Source organism: Rhyacophila brunnea, unplaced genomic scaffold (assembly GCF_057557595.1).
Source record: "Rhyacophila brunnea isolate RB1 unplaced genomic scaffold, BYU_Rbru_1.0 scaffold_7, whole genome shotgun sequence".
Lineage (NCBI taxonomy): Eukaryota > Metazoa > Arthropoda > Insecta > Trichoptera > Rhyacophilidae > Rhyacophila > Rhyacophila brunnea.
In genome coordinates this window covers 47,324,617-47,343,534 of record NW_028233339.1, presented here as the reverse complement: position 1 = coordinate 47,343,534, position 18,918 = coordinate 47,324,617, and the positions used below count along the sequence as shown (strand labels likewise).

General features: G+C 35.1%; 1 protein-coding gene across 1 annotated transcript in view; it reads right to left on the bottom strand.

The window, feature by feature from the left end:
• The window catches only part of corn (microtubule-binding protein cornetto), a 164,200-nt gene that overhangs the window by 35,157 nt on the left and 110,125 nt on the right, over nt 1-18,918 (bottom strand). The window contains exon 3 of the mRNA XM_085958377.1: nt 18,206-18,258. The gene's annotated coding sequence lies outside the window, so the exon portion shown is untranslated. The remainder of the gene's footprint in view (nt 1-18,205; nt 18,259-18,918) is intronic.

Sequence of the window (18,918 nt, the reverse complement as noted above, 5' to 3'; positions counted from 1 at the left end):
ACAAGTTTTGTTTTTGTTTTGTTACGCCAAAGAAGAATAACTTCTAACGCGCGTACACACCGATTTTTTTAGTGTGTGTTTTGATCCAAGACATGGATCTAATAGGCTGAGCAAAAGGTTAAAGTCCATTTCTCATAAAAAAAATCTGCCGAAAGGCGGCCGAGGCACCAAACCGTATTCCCATATTTTGTCACTTGCATACAAACTACGTTTATATGACAATTTATTCTCTAATGTCAGAAAGTGCCATTTTTAAAACTTATTTTTGTTGATTGATTGCTACGAATTTAAAAACCTATCGCAACAACTTAGGTGCCCTGAGATTTATAAAATGTATTTTCTCTGTCTACTTATGATAAATTTTCATTTAGTTTTTTCCGAGCTTAGTTAGTTAAATCTGATTTGTAAGCGGCTTCAAAGAAATTCAAATGCACTACTGCAGCATAATATGCAATTATATCGAAGTGACTGAAACTACCTGCAAGGCATGTGATAGTATTATTGGTTTAGCAGAATAACTTGGGTGTCCTCAGAATTTTAAATGTATTTTCTCAGTCTATGATACACGCCAAGAAATTGTCATCCAACAAAAATTCGTGTGAAGTGGACAAGCTAAACGTTATTAACTTTTACTAATTACAAATTATTTTTTAACAGATAGGTTAGGTACCTGAATATTATTCTACTTTTATCTACGTAATATTAAAACCAAAATGCTACATTTCTACTACTACCAATGACCAAATGATATTTTTCATTAGTAAATAACAAATCTGACACCACACCACGTAAGGAGTTGTTCCGGTCAGCTAGTATTTTATTAAAATATCACGACATTTTTGACACGAAGGATTCTACAGTATCTTCCTATGTATATAACTTCAGCTATGCAGATGGCTGAACGCAGGGATCGCTGGAGACATAAATAACATGACATTTGAAAGGAGTCACGATACTTGACATTGATGGATACGAAAACGAAAAACAAATCGAACATTATGCAAGGAGTACTAAACATTATAAAATACATAATTTAAATATGTTGTTAATATATAATATAGTATATTGAATGCTTGCGAATTTCCAAATTTCATGCTGGAAGGAGAACGTATTGGCTGAATAATCAGCACTCCAATCCTGTTTATGGCAGCAGCAGACAGGGAAATGGCCAAACATCATCGCCGATGTCCGGTATAGAATATGCCATGAAAATAAGAGAGTGAGAAAAAACAGCTACTTCTTGCAAAAAGTTGGTAAAATTCATTGCCTTCACTACACAGTAAGCGATCAAATATTCTCACAGGCTTGTAGTAGAGCTCAACTTTTATCATATCATAAAATATTACGTCAGGCATTTCCACCGTGTAAAAGAAAAAGAAACGGATGATAGATAAGTCGGCAATGCAAACGTGAAATTTAAATATTTTTTACCCTAATATTATGGTGATTTTGAGGAATTGTGCGCGGAAACGAAAGTGACACATGGCAAAACATGCGTGCTTTAGGTTAGCGTTAGGTAAAGCAGACTATAATTTCATACGTAGGTAAAACTCACATAATATGTTAATATTAAAATAACACAATATAATATTATATATGTGTTTTTAAGTTTAATGGAAAAAAAGTTCGCAGTGAAAAAAGTAGACGCGTCGTTTAAAATAAACAAAACAATTCTCTATTATGTCAGGGTAAAGAACAAGTAAATTCTACTCCTCTCATAACATGAATAGCCTTAAATCACGGATACATGTAAATTGTACGTATTACATATTTTCATGTCTCAAATGTCTGTAAATGTCTCAAAGACAAAAGTGATGAGGAACTGTTTTTCGGACTCGAGCAAGTCAGCAGCTACGTCTATCTCGGACAGCAGGTGCCCATAGACGGAAGCATGCACGATGAAATTGCTCGAAGAACAAAGCTGAGATGGAGTGCTTTCGGACGTCTGAATAGTATCTTCAAGAGTGACCTACCATTATGTCTTAAGCGTAGGGTGTTCAACCAATGTGTGCTACCCGTGCTCATATATGGCTGCGAGACGTGGACCCTTAACACGAGACATGTCCAAAGGCTAAGGGTCGCACAGCGAGGCATGGAGGTGTATGTTGGGCATCACGCGAAAGGACCGTAAGAGAAACGAATGGGTTAGGAAGCAGACAGGAGTACGCGATGTAATGGACGTTGCCAAACAGCTGAAATGGAGATGGGCGGGGCACATTGCTCTCTGAAAGGACGGCCGCTGGACAAATGCCGTCATCCAGTGGTACCCAAGGGGCACGAAACGGCAACATGGTCGCCCTAAAAGCCGCTGGATTGACGAACTGGTAAAGTTCGGCGGAAATACGTGGCTGCGAAAGACACATGATCGAGAGATTTGGAAGAAGCTTGGGGAGGCCTTCATCCAGCAGTGGATTGACCCCGGCTGATGATGATGATGACATATTTTCACCGTAGCAAAGTCCGACGTGAGCTTTCTTATCGGAGAGATGACCGTATACTATACGGTACGGTCCTCTCTATTGCACCGAGATGGAAAAAATACACGTTGTTCGATGAGCATTGCAGACAACAATGTTCCAATTTTATTAGATTCAATATGAACAATAATTCAATTTTCATAGCCGATTTTGGCAGAATTCATGAATACAAGAATGAAAACCTAACCTAACCTAATCTAACTTAACCTAACAAATAACGCAGTATATCGACTATTGTCAAAATTTGTTTGCCGCTGGCTTCCTGTAAGCCGCCAAGAACCGTGTTTTATTTTGACATGAATTTTATCACATTGAAGTTAATCCCTCCAAAACAAAACCCGCCACGCACCACACCCGGTCTTAATCGGGCGTATCTCGTGGCCCTACATTGGCGATGTGAAGCATCTAGTTAAGTTTTAGGCCGGGAATGTCCTAGGAGGAGATACCCAGGACTAAGGTTGCTACGCGTGAGCTACAGAGTGAGCTCTGACTGAGTTTAAAGTTATTTTCTAATGCAAAGTGCCGGGGAGAGAATAGCACAGGGAAATTATGTACTATACGACCCAAAGAGGTTGGACGGTCTTTGATATACGACCATATATTTCCGATATAACGTTTCACGGTGAAGTGTGATACGGCCAACTGCATACGTACAAATTTCCGGACACATTAAATCACATTGTTGCCAAAATTATGTTGAGGTTGAAAAGTCCTATGTTTTTAATACCTTTTGTTACCACAGTTTTTTGAAAACCTCTTTGTATACCCAGCAACTAAGCAAACGCAACCGGCCCGAATATCAATCACAAAAAACTGCATAATACTCAAAATAACAAAAATTCAAAATAGGCCTCCCTTTTCCTTCTGGTCTGTTAAAGAAGTCCCTCTTTGGTAGCTGGGTGTCTTTTATCTTGAGAAATGACCGGCCCAACAGAATCACCAAGTGTTGTCTTAAAAAAATCTAGTTATGATTATTATATGACAAATATTTGCAACAGGGGCGGCTCTACCTTAAGGGTTCGTAGGGACGATCCCCACATTGTTATCATGTCAGAAATACACGTCTGATATTTTCATCATTGTCATAATATACTTACTTAATTACATGATTAAATGAACTATTTAAGTTATTTTATCCATCTAAACCCGTCGCAATTGTATAGATATTTATTATTATTATTACTTATAAAAATAAATAAAGCAGTGATTGTAAATTATGTAATAACATCATGATGTTATTACATAATTTTCTCTTTTTCACAGTGATACCGTCAGATGTTTCATTTAAAAAAAATCTATGGCGTCTATTTTTCGCTGACCTGGGGTCACTCAGTCCCATCCCGTCGTCGTGGTACAAATCTCGTTCTACAACGGATGTAAATGTATTAGCGTTAGTATACACATACTGGGGAGCGAATCGAATGACCCCTAGGTGAGTAAAACCCCTCGCTGTATGTCGCTATTCAAAATTGATAATGGTAAGTCTATAATAATAATTATTATTAATTAGGTGAATATTTTTAAGGACGCTTTTTCAATTTGATTAAGTAATGACTCAGATAATGATTATTTTATTGTTCCAATTATTATTAATTTCCTCATTAATAAAATCATATTATCATACCTATAAAATCTAAAATATGAGAAAGTATGTAGGTATGTATATTTAATAATTAATGGCTAAACCCCACTACCTAGAAAGTCGTCGAGCCGCCACTGATTTGCAAAACGAAATATGAAAATCGCGAATAGCAGATATGCCATACGTACGTAAAAACAGACCGCTTTATTTCAATGTGTCAATATATAAAAATATATCAACATTTCTTCTTCTTCGTGACTTATTTCATGACTTAGGGAGGATTTCGCCGTCTGACAACCTTCTCTCTCCTCGGCTTGGCTCTATGTGGATTTTTTTATTATTCTTCATAATGTAGCCACATATTGTTCAATCACTCAATGTTGTAATATAACATATTCAAATGACTTCATCTAGTGTGTTATGGTCCAAAACAAACTTTCTAGTGGAATGATTTTAATGATGTTTGATTAAGATTAGCCGAATAGCAATGCTCTACGACCATTTCGACTGCTTTCCAATAGTCTTTTGCAGTTTTATTATGCATTTGAATAGCTAACACAATAAAAAAAGTTAATTATCATACTTGCTCGCTTTTTGCCAACATCCCTGTTGAATTATCATAAATTAACGTTTACAAACCAGTTCGACAACTTTATCGCTAACCTGCAGCAACACTGCATATTGTTACATTATATTTTTAATTTTCATTTTATTTATTTTATAATCCTTTGACCCTGTGCCGTAGTGGCCCAGTTGCATCGTCGACTTCGTTTTTCTGCCAGCTGTTAGTAAAGAAATAAACAAACATTTCAATATAACATAAATAAATATTGTGTCATCGGGACTTTTTGCTCAATAACTTTCGACCCGGCCCCGATGGAGCAAGGCGCGATAAATATTCAAACTTAATACACTAAATCTTTCTTGTGCACACACAGAGCCGGTCTTAGTAAGTGCGAGGCCCGACTGGAGCGTGTGCGCGAGGCCCCTAGGCAATGGTCACGAATTTAGTTTCCTACCCCAAAAATGGTGGGAAACGGAAGGGGACTTGCTTTTACTAAACTACATAGGTACTTAAACAATATAATATCTTGAATCTCCTTTCAAATAGCAATTCATTCATAACGGCTTCTTAAAGATTTAAATTCCTACCCTTGTCAGTTGGTAACAGTGAATAAACATTTTTAAAAAATACTGCCGAATGCTAATATTTTTACTTGGTACCAAATAATGTAGGTATCGTTTATTTTCAATGTACCTACCTACATTATCTATTCATAATAATTATAATACTTTGACAAGCGTTTTAAAAAATAGTATCTTTTATTATATAGCAAATCACTTGGGAAGTATTTTATTTAAGTACATAAATTTATAACACCCAGGACCGGTTTCGTCCGCTAAAAAATATATTTTTTAAAAACTAGTAAAACTAAATCTTCGTGAACGATTTTAAGTAGATCGAAATCAATAACCAACGAATGTACCTAGTGTGAATGTCCTAACAGAGGCAGCTAGCGGGAAAATACGAAACTTGCAATTTGAGACAATTTATTGATTTTGATTGTTAAAGATGCCATCTTATTATTACAATTAATTATTATTTCAAGTTTTCTCTAATGGAGCGAATGAAGTAATTTGAATAATTTATAGTTTAAATATGTATATTTTATTTTAAATACCTACATTAAAACAAATCTTTATTTTTATTTATAAAAATCGATGGTTTTTTTTAGAATACAATCAATACCTATTGTAAAACACGTTCCAACGATGAATAATTCAAAAATATCTACGCTGCATTAGAGAACACTACATTTTAATGACAGATGTAACTACATATTATAAAATAATATGTATTAATTAATAATTTAAAACACTTTAAAAAGGATCGTATTTTCCGCCAGATGCCTCTGACAGGCGGAGCATTAATCTTAAAACACATATTTCGGAACATTTCATGAACATACCTACTTGGAAACAATATTCGTGCTAGGCGGGACTCGAATCCGCATATATCGGAATCCTTACAATGTGTCAACATGTAATATTGATATACATTTTATTCAAAGCCTTTAGCGCATTTTATATAACTCACGCAATAAAACAAAGTCAATATTGTATTTTTATTAGACCTCCGTATAAAACTTATTTGCATATTTTTTAACTTTGCATAAATAAAGTAGCGTAGAGTGAAAGGAAATATTTATTGGAAATATTTTCAACAATTTAATTGTAGACGGAAAAGTAAAAACGACTAGGTAAGATTATATTTATTTTATATTTATAGCCCACGCTTGGGCTGCAGTTATTTTATAGTGACTTCAAAATAATAATTAAACTGCTATAAATAGAAACTAAAAGTAACTTGTCTTGTTCGTAAGCTCATTCTGGTTTAGTTTCATCTCAAATATGCACCACTCTCTAGTAACTACTGCCATATTATTAAAACTAACAGATTTCTATAAAGTATGGTCAAGTTAATGTCAATGAAAGTTTTGTTAGAAAAATACATAATATCGATTGACTCAGTCATATTACAATAATTTTATTAAGGGGGGACATGCTCGTCGTAGGTCAAAATTGAGTTTTTATTGTATTTTCAAACCATGATCCTGGACACTCCTTAAACGTTGTAGATAATCTATTTATATAATTTTGAAGCCTTATTATCCCTCATATTTGATTTAAACATTTGATGACTGCATAAAGTATTTTTGTTACATAAAATAGTATTCTTTTAAACCTCTCGCTCTGTTTTAGAATATAGTCATATTTCGGTACATAACTGTGCAGTGGTGTTAAGATTTTTTACATTTATTCATTTTTAAACGCATTTATAAAACCATTAGTATAATTTATGACGAGATAATTTTTGTAAAATATTCACGATAAAAAATTATATTGATAATCTCTGTGATACCAAATTTGACAAGAATTAGGCATTTTATTATTCAAAATTCGGCAAGATTAACACATTTGAAGTTAATTCTAAAGATACTCATTATAAGCTATGTTTTTGACCATTCAAGTGTGATAAACATCCTACGAATAATGATTGCTTTATAATAATTATTGACCTAAGAATAAGGTAGTGTTTTTTTGAATTCTTTTGCCATTCCCCAGTGGTTAAGCTACAACATACGGCCGTAGCCATAAATTTACAAACTATAATTACAGTAGGGAGTAAAATTATGTTAACGCGCGTGTTTGAACATGTACCTAACCGAATTTGTTTTTTTTTTAAACGGTACATGTTCAAACACGCGCGTCAATATCATTTTACTCCCTACTTCAATTATAATTTGTCAATTTATGGCTACGGCCGTATGTTGTAGCTTAACCACTGGGGAATGACAAAAGAAATGGCGTATTTCAAAAAAACACTACCTTATTCTTAGGTCAATAATTATTATAAAGCAATCATTATTCATAAGATGTTTATCACACTTGAATGGTCAAAGGCATAGCTTATAATAAGTATCTTTAGAATCATCTTCAAATGTGTTAATCTTGCCGATTTTTTGAATAATAAAATGCCTAATTCTTGTCAAATTTGGGATCACAGAGATTATCAATATAATTTTTTATCGTGAATATTTTACAAAAAATATCTCGTCATAAATTATACTAATGGTTTTATAAATGCGTTTAAAAATTAATAAATGTAAAAAATCTTAACACCACTGCACAGTTATGTACCGAAATATGACTATATTCTAAAACATTAGAGCGAGAGGTTGAAAAGAATACTATTTTATGTAACAAAAATACTTTATGCAGTCATCAAATGTTTAAAATAACTATAAAGGATAATAAGGCTTCAAAATTATATAAATAGATTATCTACAACGTTTAAGGAGTGTCCAGGATCATGGTTTGAAAATACAATAAAAACTCAATTTTGACCTACGACGAGCATGTGGGCCGTTAAGTATATTGACAATAATTACGACGCGCTGTAGGTCTGAAATAGCAAGGGAGGTTGGGCGAAGGAAAATAGTGCGACCGAGTGCTTTCACTATGTCCCGATGCTGAAACGAAACAGGGGGTAATAGTATGTACCTATGTCCGATTAGTTTGAACCTTAGGTACCATTAAACACCAGTAGGTCGGGTTGTATGCACTTTTGGCACAATATTATAGCTAAATAATTAATAACGATTTTTTTATAAATGGCGATAAAGGTAAATCCAACCAAAATCGACGTCAATATTTGTATGGGACAACTACTTGCATTAATTTTAAAATTAATTTGTCTTGAAAAAAACTATATTTTCTTGTTTCCTTTGATAATATTTGACGTTATTTAATGTCGTATAATATTGGAAATTATAATTAACATAAAATAAAAGATGTTTTTATCAGTTGGTTAATGATAACTTTAAAATATCGATAGGTAAATATCAGGGCCCGTTTTCCGCTGCTTCGGGTCAAGATGCTATAGTGGCATAACTGATATATATGAACCAGAAATCACAATAATCTTATCTTTACGAACACGAGGTTGTTTTTTATAATTCCTACCAATCTGCAGCGACTACAAAACGCGGTTGGCACGGACAGACCACAAAAATTTAAGTCTTTAGTGACCGATAGTACTTTATTTAACATTAAGCAGGTACATTTTTATTAAAAATAATAGAACATTTCATGTACTTGCTTGTAAAGTAAAAATTTAAAAAAAAAAACTTTAAATTTATTACAGCTATACCCTGCAAAAACAATGAGAGGGGGTGGTTGTATATTTTTACGTAATAAATCAATATCCGGTACAATGTTTGAAATACTAGTTCGCAGGGTTTGCTCCAGGGAACTCAGAAATAATGGGAACTGAAATACATAACGAGTAAGGCGATAGCAGGTAACCGACTCAAGTAAGGAAGAATCCGGGTTAAACTTACACACGTGTCAAGAATACGTTTTACGTCGAATACTGAAAACTGCTCTCGGTTTATGCATTTACGCTCATTTAATATTGGTGTATTACACACACTATTGCACGTGCATAATGCGTGCTTCATTTTCGTAGGACACTCACACATTCAAAACCCTGCATCAATATGTGGCGTATTGAATATAGCCTATCGGTATTCTATTTATTATCTGTTCTGTGGTTTGCTCCAAAGTCTCCGTTGAAACACACAACCTGTGTTTATTTTTTATTACCTAGCAGTAACGATGAAAATGCTGTTTCCATAGGTAGATATTATGTTGTCGCAAAAGGAATAATTATAATTAACAATGCTGCCTTTGCGATTGACGGATATTCTTCCCGTCACCTTATCCAAAATTTTGTAACACTTTCATTAAATTCGACTTCTAGGGAATTATCTGATCTAATAACAACCAATTCTACTTGAGCTGCACACGTAATATGATCATATTTTAAGGATTTAGCAAAAATGGTGTTCTTATACAATAATTGTACTTTTGGTATTATTTAAGTTTGGGAAATATATGTTGAAAAATCGTTCAGATTCGACAATGTGATCAAGTAGGTAGAACACTTTTAATCTAAGTCGAGAGTGATAATTCGTTGGTGGTAATTCACTCTCAATCAAGTATGAAATCGTGTCAGTGTATCCTTGATTCATAGGTACCCTTGACCACGAAGAAAGTTTTTTTAGAGAGCTTGAAGTTTGATATTCAGAATTAAAATGTGGATATCTTTTCTCTGAACGGAAAGATTCAATTCATTTACTAATCCGCCAAAATGAAGCAAAACACACATCCATTTTTCATCACTAAAGTGGCAAGAAAGATCTGATTTTTTGTCAAGATGTTCATTACTAAGTTCTACAATAATTCTTATCCATATCGGATAAAGTAATGTGATCATGTAAAAATTCGACCTCGAGATTTTGGTTGATTTGTATCAGGTATCGTCCAGTGATCACGTTATGATTTTTTTTCGAAATATTTCGGGGCTCCCTAGCAGAAGCTCCACGGCCCCCAGTTTGAGAAGTACTGCGCTAATGTATATAAAATTCTAATGTATTTAAGTGTTTTACTATTCCATTTGAGTCGTTTGTCATTTGAGTACAAAACTTAAATCCATTAGAATTTAAATTCAAATTCCATCAAGTACCTTCGGTCGATAGTATTAATATTAATGTATATTGATTAAGATACGAGGGTGGGTCAATAAGTCCTTAGAAAAACCGACAGGTGGCGCGACTAGTACTGTAAGCGGTTTGTTTTCATGCAGCGGCACTACCGATTCAGTATGCTGCGAAGTTTCAATCAGATTGGTCGGGTTGTTGTGTGTTTCTCGTACATTTAAAAAAAAATTTGCTTGTGGAAAATGGAAAAATGGAAAATGGAGAAAATTGAGTTTAGAGCTGTTATTAAACATTTTAATATAAAAGGGTTAACATCAAGGGAAATAAAAAATGAGTTGGATTTAGTTCACGGCATATCTGCTCCTTCACTTGCAACTATTTATAACTGGTTAAATGAATTTAAACGTGGTCGTACATCAACAAAGGATGAACCACGCTCAGGACGTCTTGTAGAGGTGACTACACCAGAAATGATCAATAAAATCCACGATATGGTGTTAAGTGACCGAAGATTAAAGTTGAGTGAGATAATTGAGGTTACAGGGATCTCAAAAGGTAGCGTCATTTCTATTTTACATGACAAATTAAGCATGAAAAAAATTTCTGCAAGATGGGTGCCGCGTTTGCTCACAGTCGACAATAAACGCAATAGGGTGGTGGCCTCTAAAGCCCTGTTGTCGCTCATGCAACGCAATCCGGATGAATTTTTTCGTCGCTTTGTGACTGTAGATGAAACATGGATACACCACTATACTCCCGAGACGAAAGAACAGTCAAAGCAGTGGATTGCGAAAGGCGAACCATGTCCAAAGAAGGCGAAAACCGTAAAATCAGCTGGTAAGGTTATGGCTACAGTATTTTGGGATGCACGTGGAATTATTTTCGTTGACTATTTGGAAAAAGGAAAAACAATAACAGGGGATTATTATGCATCTTTATTGGACCAGTTAAAAAACAAAATTGAAGAAAAACGGCCTCATTTAAACAGGAAAAAAATCCTCTTTCATCAGGACAATGCCCGTGTTCACACATGTTTACGATCAATGGCTAAAATTGAAGAATTGAAGTTCGAATTGGTCAACCACCCACCGTATTCGCCAGATTTAGCCCCCAGTGACTTTTTCCTTTTCCCAAACTTAAAAAAATGGCTAAGTGGACAACGTTTTTTTTCAAATGAAGAAGTCATCGATCGGACAAATGCTTATTTTGAGGACCTTCCGAAAACTTATTTTTCTGACGGTTTAAAAAAAATTGAGAAACGTCTAACCAAGTGTATTGAGCTCCAAGGAGATTATGTTGAGAAATAAAAAAAAATACAAAAATAAAAACTGTTTTAATGCTTTTTTCTAAGGAATTATTGACCCACCCTCGTAGTATACTTAGTAAACATCCATATTAAGTACAATATTTTGATATTAATAATCTAAAATATCATTGACTTAGTTTCTTAATTGATAGATTTTGTCGGTTGGAACTTGGTTGGAACAATATTACTATCAGGGTTTTCTTTCTTCGAAATATATAATATTTGATGGGAGGACTTGACTATAACTTCTTTGTTGGTAATTTTACAATAATCAAAGCTCTCCAGATGCGCCACAAACTATAAGGATCAAAATTAACCGTTTAAACATAGTTTTGGATCTCGCGAAAATTGTATTTTTGAATGTATTGTCCGCCCATCACAGATACCTATGTAATATTATACTTATGCTGTTTACACAGTGATGTGATGAGAGATCTTCCTTATTTTAATATTAATAAATAATTTCAATCCAGTACTCAAGAATCGTTAATATTTACATGAATAAAAGCTCATGTTAAGATGAGTAAAGAAAGACAGCGCGTCAATTTTATGTCACCATGTGGCCCCAATCAAATGTTTCGCCCCATGTTTGTTTATTCAAGGCTCGACCGAACGCGGAATACAAAATATTCAATACACGAGCCAGAAACGGAGCGAATTTAAATATCCCTTTCAACAGTGACCAATGAATAAGCAACAGAAATATAATGTGTTTAACCTTTTCCGTTCTGTGATGTGCAGTCACGTTACACGGATTTTTAAGTATTTTATATTTCAGTTAATATTAGCTTCACTGAGGAAGTGTTTAGCTATTCTTTGAATCAATGGCGGAATAATTACAATTTTTTTTTCTTCACCAACTAACTGTGGTAGAGCTCAATCATAATGGTTTTGAAACAAAGTAGTCAGCTGTTTCGGCCAATACTACACTTCCTACTTTTCTATGTTTACAAAAATACGTTATCTTTTAAACAAAATCTAAACGCGACTCTCGTCAAAGGCACCCAAATCGAGCGGGCCAATATCTACGTCGATCTCATGTCAATTGACGGAGGTGTCTATGACGAGATGTATAGCAGCAACAAACTGGCGTAGAGCGTATTTGGGGGCCTGAATAGTATATTCAAAGGTGATCACCCATTGTGTCTACGGGCTAAAGTGTTTAACCAATGTGTGCCACCAGCGGTCACGTATGCATGTAAAACTTGGACCCTTAGGCCTTCCGCTCATGAGAATATTCAAAAAAGACGAGACTGAAACTAAAATTCCAGCCAGAATCTAGCTAATGTATTTAAATGGCGGCTCGCTCACGGCAAGACAGGCATCTCTCAGTTTCAAAACGTTCTCAACTAAACTGAAGAGACGCGACATACTAGTCTCCTAGTCTCCAGTGGTAACAATATCAGTAGATTCAATGAAAAATCATATTTTCTTACCAAAATTGGCAGCACTGAACTGAACTGAACAAGCAATAACAAGTCAAGAAAGTTGAAAAGTTAAAGATGGGCGAACCGATTTTTATTTCAAAATTTCCCCTGCCTGCATAATAATTGCAATATAAAAAGCTGCCAGAATATTCCCGATTATATTTTGTATATATATTACTTACAATATTTTCTATATTTAATATATATTTTGACAGTTTGAGATTATGAGATTATAATTTCAAATTGGTTGCAGTAGCGCCGTGTGCGAAGTATCAGTAATTAGCCAGTTTATGAGTTCCGTCAGCAACCAGTTCGTCAGATTTTAGTTTCTCCATGAGCGAAAGGCCTCAATGTAATAGAGATCAAACAACTACGAGTACCACAACGAGACTTGAAAAGGTACATGGGCATAACGCAGGAAGACCACAAAAGAAAGCAATAGATGAGGAGGCAGACTAGAGTGCGCCATGTGATAAAGGTCGGCATGCCGGTTAAGTAGCAATAGGCCGGAAACTGCTGGACAAATACTAAATGACCACAAGGACACCCTAAAACCCGTGAAATGGATGGATGTACGTAACAACGAAGAACTAAGCACCGATAAGAATTAGCGGTGGATAGACTCGACTAATGATGATACAAAACTAATCCCAGAATTCAGTTTCTTGGCCCTAAATGTGACGTTACAAGTAGATAAGTTTAAAGCAGTGATACGTAAGCAGTGTTAATCATGGACACTGTATCAGAGAAAAATTAAATGACATCGTGCATTATTATTCATCCGTCCAGCAGGCAGTAGCCGCCACTGGTCGCAACTTAAGACGATACATCAGTGAATCGGCAAATAATTTTCAACTATAGGCGCGACGAAATTTTGGACTCGCTGGGATTCGGAGAGCGAACGTCGAGGTGTGAATACGTCAATTTGTTTCGTGATGGCGACGGGGGTATTAATTCTTAAATCGTGTAAAGTTGGCTAACAACGTTACCGATTTACTTGAAAAAGAAAACATGTCAATAAATATATATTACTAGCTGACCCGGCAAACGTTGTTCTGCCATATTAATTATTTCTAGTGAATATTTTGGTTGTTAAATAAAAAATAACGAATGTATCGTAAGTGTGTGGAGATGGGATCTATGACAGAAAGAGGAATGGAGCGCTGTAGACAATGACCGCAAATAAAAACAAAAAAACACCAACCATTCATTTTCTCAATTCAAAATGAGTAATGATGTTCATAATAAATGAATTACTTGTGACAGGATCTCGTTGTTTAATGTTTATGCAATATCCGTCTTGTCCCTTCCAGAAAATTAGCGGATATTGGAGAGCGTCGTATGAACGGTGTGTATTAGCGATGAACTCCAGATTATTGTTTCTTCTTCGAATGACGATTTCTCGCGTCGATGTGCGGTCGTCAACCATTATTCCAGCAATGCCATCAACAACAGACGCATTGAATCGACGCACGTGCTCTCCAGCTGGTGTTTTATCAGGATTGATGACAATAGCGTGATTGTCACTTTGCAATTCGTGCATGTGTGCTTTGAAGGATTTCAATAATTCATTGTGCTCATTCAATAGGGCATCCAGTTTGCCGACGATGTGCCTGGCATAAGGCGAATTGTGTTATTGTAGCCGCAAGGTGCATCCACATGATTGATGTCTTCACCGCCCATGAAGTAGATTTGTAAAAATGTATGTGGTTCGTTTGGCATTGGCAGCAATGAGCCTACTTTGTGGTATACTTGGCCTTTGATATTGAACGTAGAATGGAATTGTTGACCATTTGCCGCAGTATTGTGAACTATTTCTGTTGCTCCGAACGAAGTCATTTGGAAGCATGAATTGAATGTGCGAATGGATATCAGGAACAGGTTTGAATCTGGAACCGTGCCGATGAGCAAGCCGTTCAATGGTTCTGGTGGTATCTCAATTTCTGGTAGTTGCACTTTTCCTGATGCGAAACACATCCCGGCTGACTCATGTTTGAATTTGAGCGCATGACAATGGGGACATTCCTTGTCCATATCACCAATCAGCACTTTCGGATGAGCGGAATATTCAATATCTGGCTCGTACTCGAATGCGAGACGAAGGAACGAAGCGGATGTAAATGCTCGATGTACTTGTTGGCGTTGTCCGTCATTTGCTTTGCGTTTGTTAACTACGAACCGGCGCGCTTGGCTCCGTTCCAATTGTCGTTGTTGATTTCGTTCAGCTCGTGCCTCTTGTGATTGAAATGCACACGATTGCGACATGCTCACACGCACGTTTTTGTTATCTTATTGGATTTGTTCGTCTGTTCTTTCTGCTCTACTATTTTGCATGTTTGTTGCTTTATTCGTTCGACGGCCCAAATGGCCTCCCTTGCGTCTAGCTGGCATTGTGCACTGTAATATACGCACACAAAAATAGATAAATTAAAATAAATCGTACAAAATTTTGCACGCACTGCGTTGTGGTATGCCGAATGAAATGTCAAAATGACGCGACGCTTCTCTTGAATTCTTCTCAGACGTAGCGCCATCTGTCATTCAACAACATAAATAATTTCGTTCTGTTTGAAACACGAACGACGGTTAAATTTGTTCATATAAAAATAATAAAATCGAGATTTAAAAATGGGAGGGTGGAGGTAGGAGGGTGAAAATTTGGGGTTATATGTATTTTTTGATGCTTAATAATAAAAAAATACAAAAAAAAAATTGTCAAAAAAATAAAAGAAAAATTTTCTGGATAGAGATAAACTAATCACCTAGCTGTATGAAATATACTTGTTGACTTATTCTCATACCTAACAAATATACATTAAAAAAATCATAAAAATCGGTCGAGCCATTTCGGAGGAGTTCGACCACAAACATTGTGACACGAGATTTTTATATATATAGAGATTATTGTTACTAATAGAAAAATAAAAAGAACATTAAATGGACGCACGTTGGATTTATGACAAATTATATTTCGTTCGGCATGCTTCATTTGCATCCGCGACCCGCAATCCGCGCATCGCCTAGCCGCGATCTTTTTAGACCATGCCTCAACTGAGGTATAGCCTTAATGTCTGACAAGAATAAAGAATCAACGTGCCTCCAGAATAATCGACACTGGTCTTTCGTGTTCGCGTCCAACGCTTGGTTGAGTTGTTTGAAAGTGGTTTCAACATTAAAAGTGAAGATAATAATTGACTTATAATTGCAGTAAAACTGACGCTAAGTGATGTGGTGCATTGAACCTCACCAATTAATTAACTTATGCGTACTGACAGTGATTTCAAACAATTAATGTCCATTGAGATATCTCAGTATTATTCCACAATCATTATTACGTCCATATAGCTAATATAGAGTTAATTTTCTTGTTAAGATTAGGTAAATACATACGTTAATGGTTATAAAACATTCCGTTTCACGGTGCCCTAAAACCAGTTAGCCACTTAGTGGGATGGCTCCATTGCCATAGGTATTAGATGGACGAAGTGGGTGAAAAATAAAATGATACTACGCCGCATACATTTTTAGACTGCCAATCATACAAATCTTAGCGACAAAGCACACTGCGAGTAGCCGTGCGATGCGCGCGTGGCACGATAGGCATAAACACGTGCGCAAAGCAAGTCCCGTTTAGGCCCTCTGTGTCATGCGCGCATCGACGGCTTCTTGCTGTGTGTTCCGTCACTTTATTCTCTCTTAATAATAAAAAGATAAATAACAATACGCAAGCTATAGAAAAATGAACACTATATGCATTGTAATAAAGGTCACTTTCTAAACTTTGGAACATTGTATGCAATTACTTATTCTTTTTTTCTTCCTATCACGACAGTAGATCAACGTATTTTACAACGTTTTTCTTAGCTCGTATTCTTATTTGTCCGGTACAAATCTTGCAATCGATTTTTAACTAACTTCCCGACTAGCTAGACATTTGAAACTTTTAGAATATATAAGAACACGATGCCAATGCATTTTTTAAATACTTTTAGCCATCTTTAAGTAGAGTTGAATTCATTTTCAGTTAATTCTGTTTTGTATGAAAAGTTATTTCGACACCATTATTGGTTGCTAGGGTCCTAGCAACTAAATTATTAATATATAGGTGCGTTACTATGGAAATCAATATAACATGTCAAGATGACATTTCAGTATTATTTCTATCAAGTAGAATTTTTTTTATCGTTTAAGCTAGTCAAGTCAAGTTTATATGATTCAACAGAAAATTTAAAAACGTTGTATATAAAAAGTTCTTTTTATCTTGTAGGTAATTATTAATAATAAACTCTATCTACATTTCTTCTATTTTGTTAACTGTCAATTTATGGTGGAAGGTGGAACTGCATTGTATTGTTGTTTAATTTAATAAAACGCATTTTTTTTTTGTAGTACTTATTCCACTTTTAATCAATAAATTAAGACGGTTTCGTCCGCCTCAGAGTATCTACATAGTTATTATTACATATTTTTGTCAGATGTCTATAACCATTTTTGGAAAAAAAAATACGTTTTGTGTTGGAATCTTGTATGGAACAAATATCAGAACTTGAAATAAATATATACTTACTGCTTATTACACAGCAAATGAAAATAAATATTGAAAACTGAATATTATATACAACGTTTAATAATGTTGGATTCTTAATTATAGAAAAAAATTGTAAATCACTTTCCGGGTGAGTACTGTCGCCTTGATCAGTTCCACGGTTCAAGCGAGTTATTTCTTATACCCACGTTTATAATTGCGGTACTGACTTCACCCACGATGGCCGCGCGGCTTAAGCGTTGGCCTATTGCGTCGTGGGTCTCAGGGTCGAATCTTGGGTATGACAAGTACACATATTGTTTTCAATTTGTGTATGAGTCAGAGTATGGACCTAATAGGTTGAGCAAGTGGCTGACATCCATTTCTCGTAAAAACTATATCTGTCAATACAAACCTATCTGTGGAGGCCCATATGATCCTATTAGGATCGGGCATGGTCGAAAAAAAAAACTTACTTCAAATTCTGCCAACCAGGGGACAATCAGTTTAATGATCTCACAGCTACCCAGTGGCGTGCCTAGCAAGTGGCACCCATAAACAGACTCAAAGTGCACCCCTTTTCTATTATAAGTCTACAAATTGTATGTAAATTTATTAATCTAAAAGATATACATTTATTTAAATTACTACATTAACAAAGATAAGTAGAATTCGTAAGTCGTCACTTTCGTCAGACCTCAGAATCTGTTGTATTCCTCCCTTAAGGACGTGTCGCCTTCAAGCAATTCATCACTGACTAACCACACGAGACGTCACTGCATTCACTCTCAAAATATAATAATGTTTTAGATATTAAATTTACCTGTTTATCTGGTTTGTATGAGACGCCGTTATCTTGGTAGCAATTCTCGTGAACTGAAATGTAAAACAAATCTATATTAGGTATCAAATAAAATAAGGAACAAAAGAGAAATTTGTTTGTGAAAAAATCAATTTGAAAGGTTCATAAAACTGGAAGTTAACTTTTATTATCTTGGGTAAAAGTTGGCAATCGATTGAGGCAATTAAAAACATAATAGTTTCGTTATTTATTTAACAGTTAAAATATTCATTGGCCCAAAGCCAAAATATATTAGAATCATAGCATAATTACTGGTATTAAAAAAGCCTGGACACCGTATGTGCAAGCATGTCATTATTATTTCCATGAATAAGTTTCCAAAAATGAACATGACAAAACAGAACAGTGACAAAACAGAACTTGACAAAACAGAACATGACAAAACAGAACAGCCGGGGGAAAAATGAAACATTAATTTGTATGGAATCTATTCAGGTTAGGTTAGGTCATTATCTCGTTGTAACTAGTCACCCAATCATTTTGAACATATTATATTGATTAAGATGAGATATCCTAAGCTTGCCGGCAACACCGAGTTAAGTCCCGTTTATTTGAGGCTTTCTAGCGATTAGGAATGCAAAAATTAGGTATATAATTTGATTTATTAAGGCGTATTGAAAACCTGTGCTATTAAAAATCTATCAACATAATAGAGATAGGACAATTTCAATATT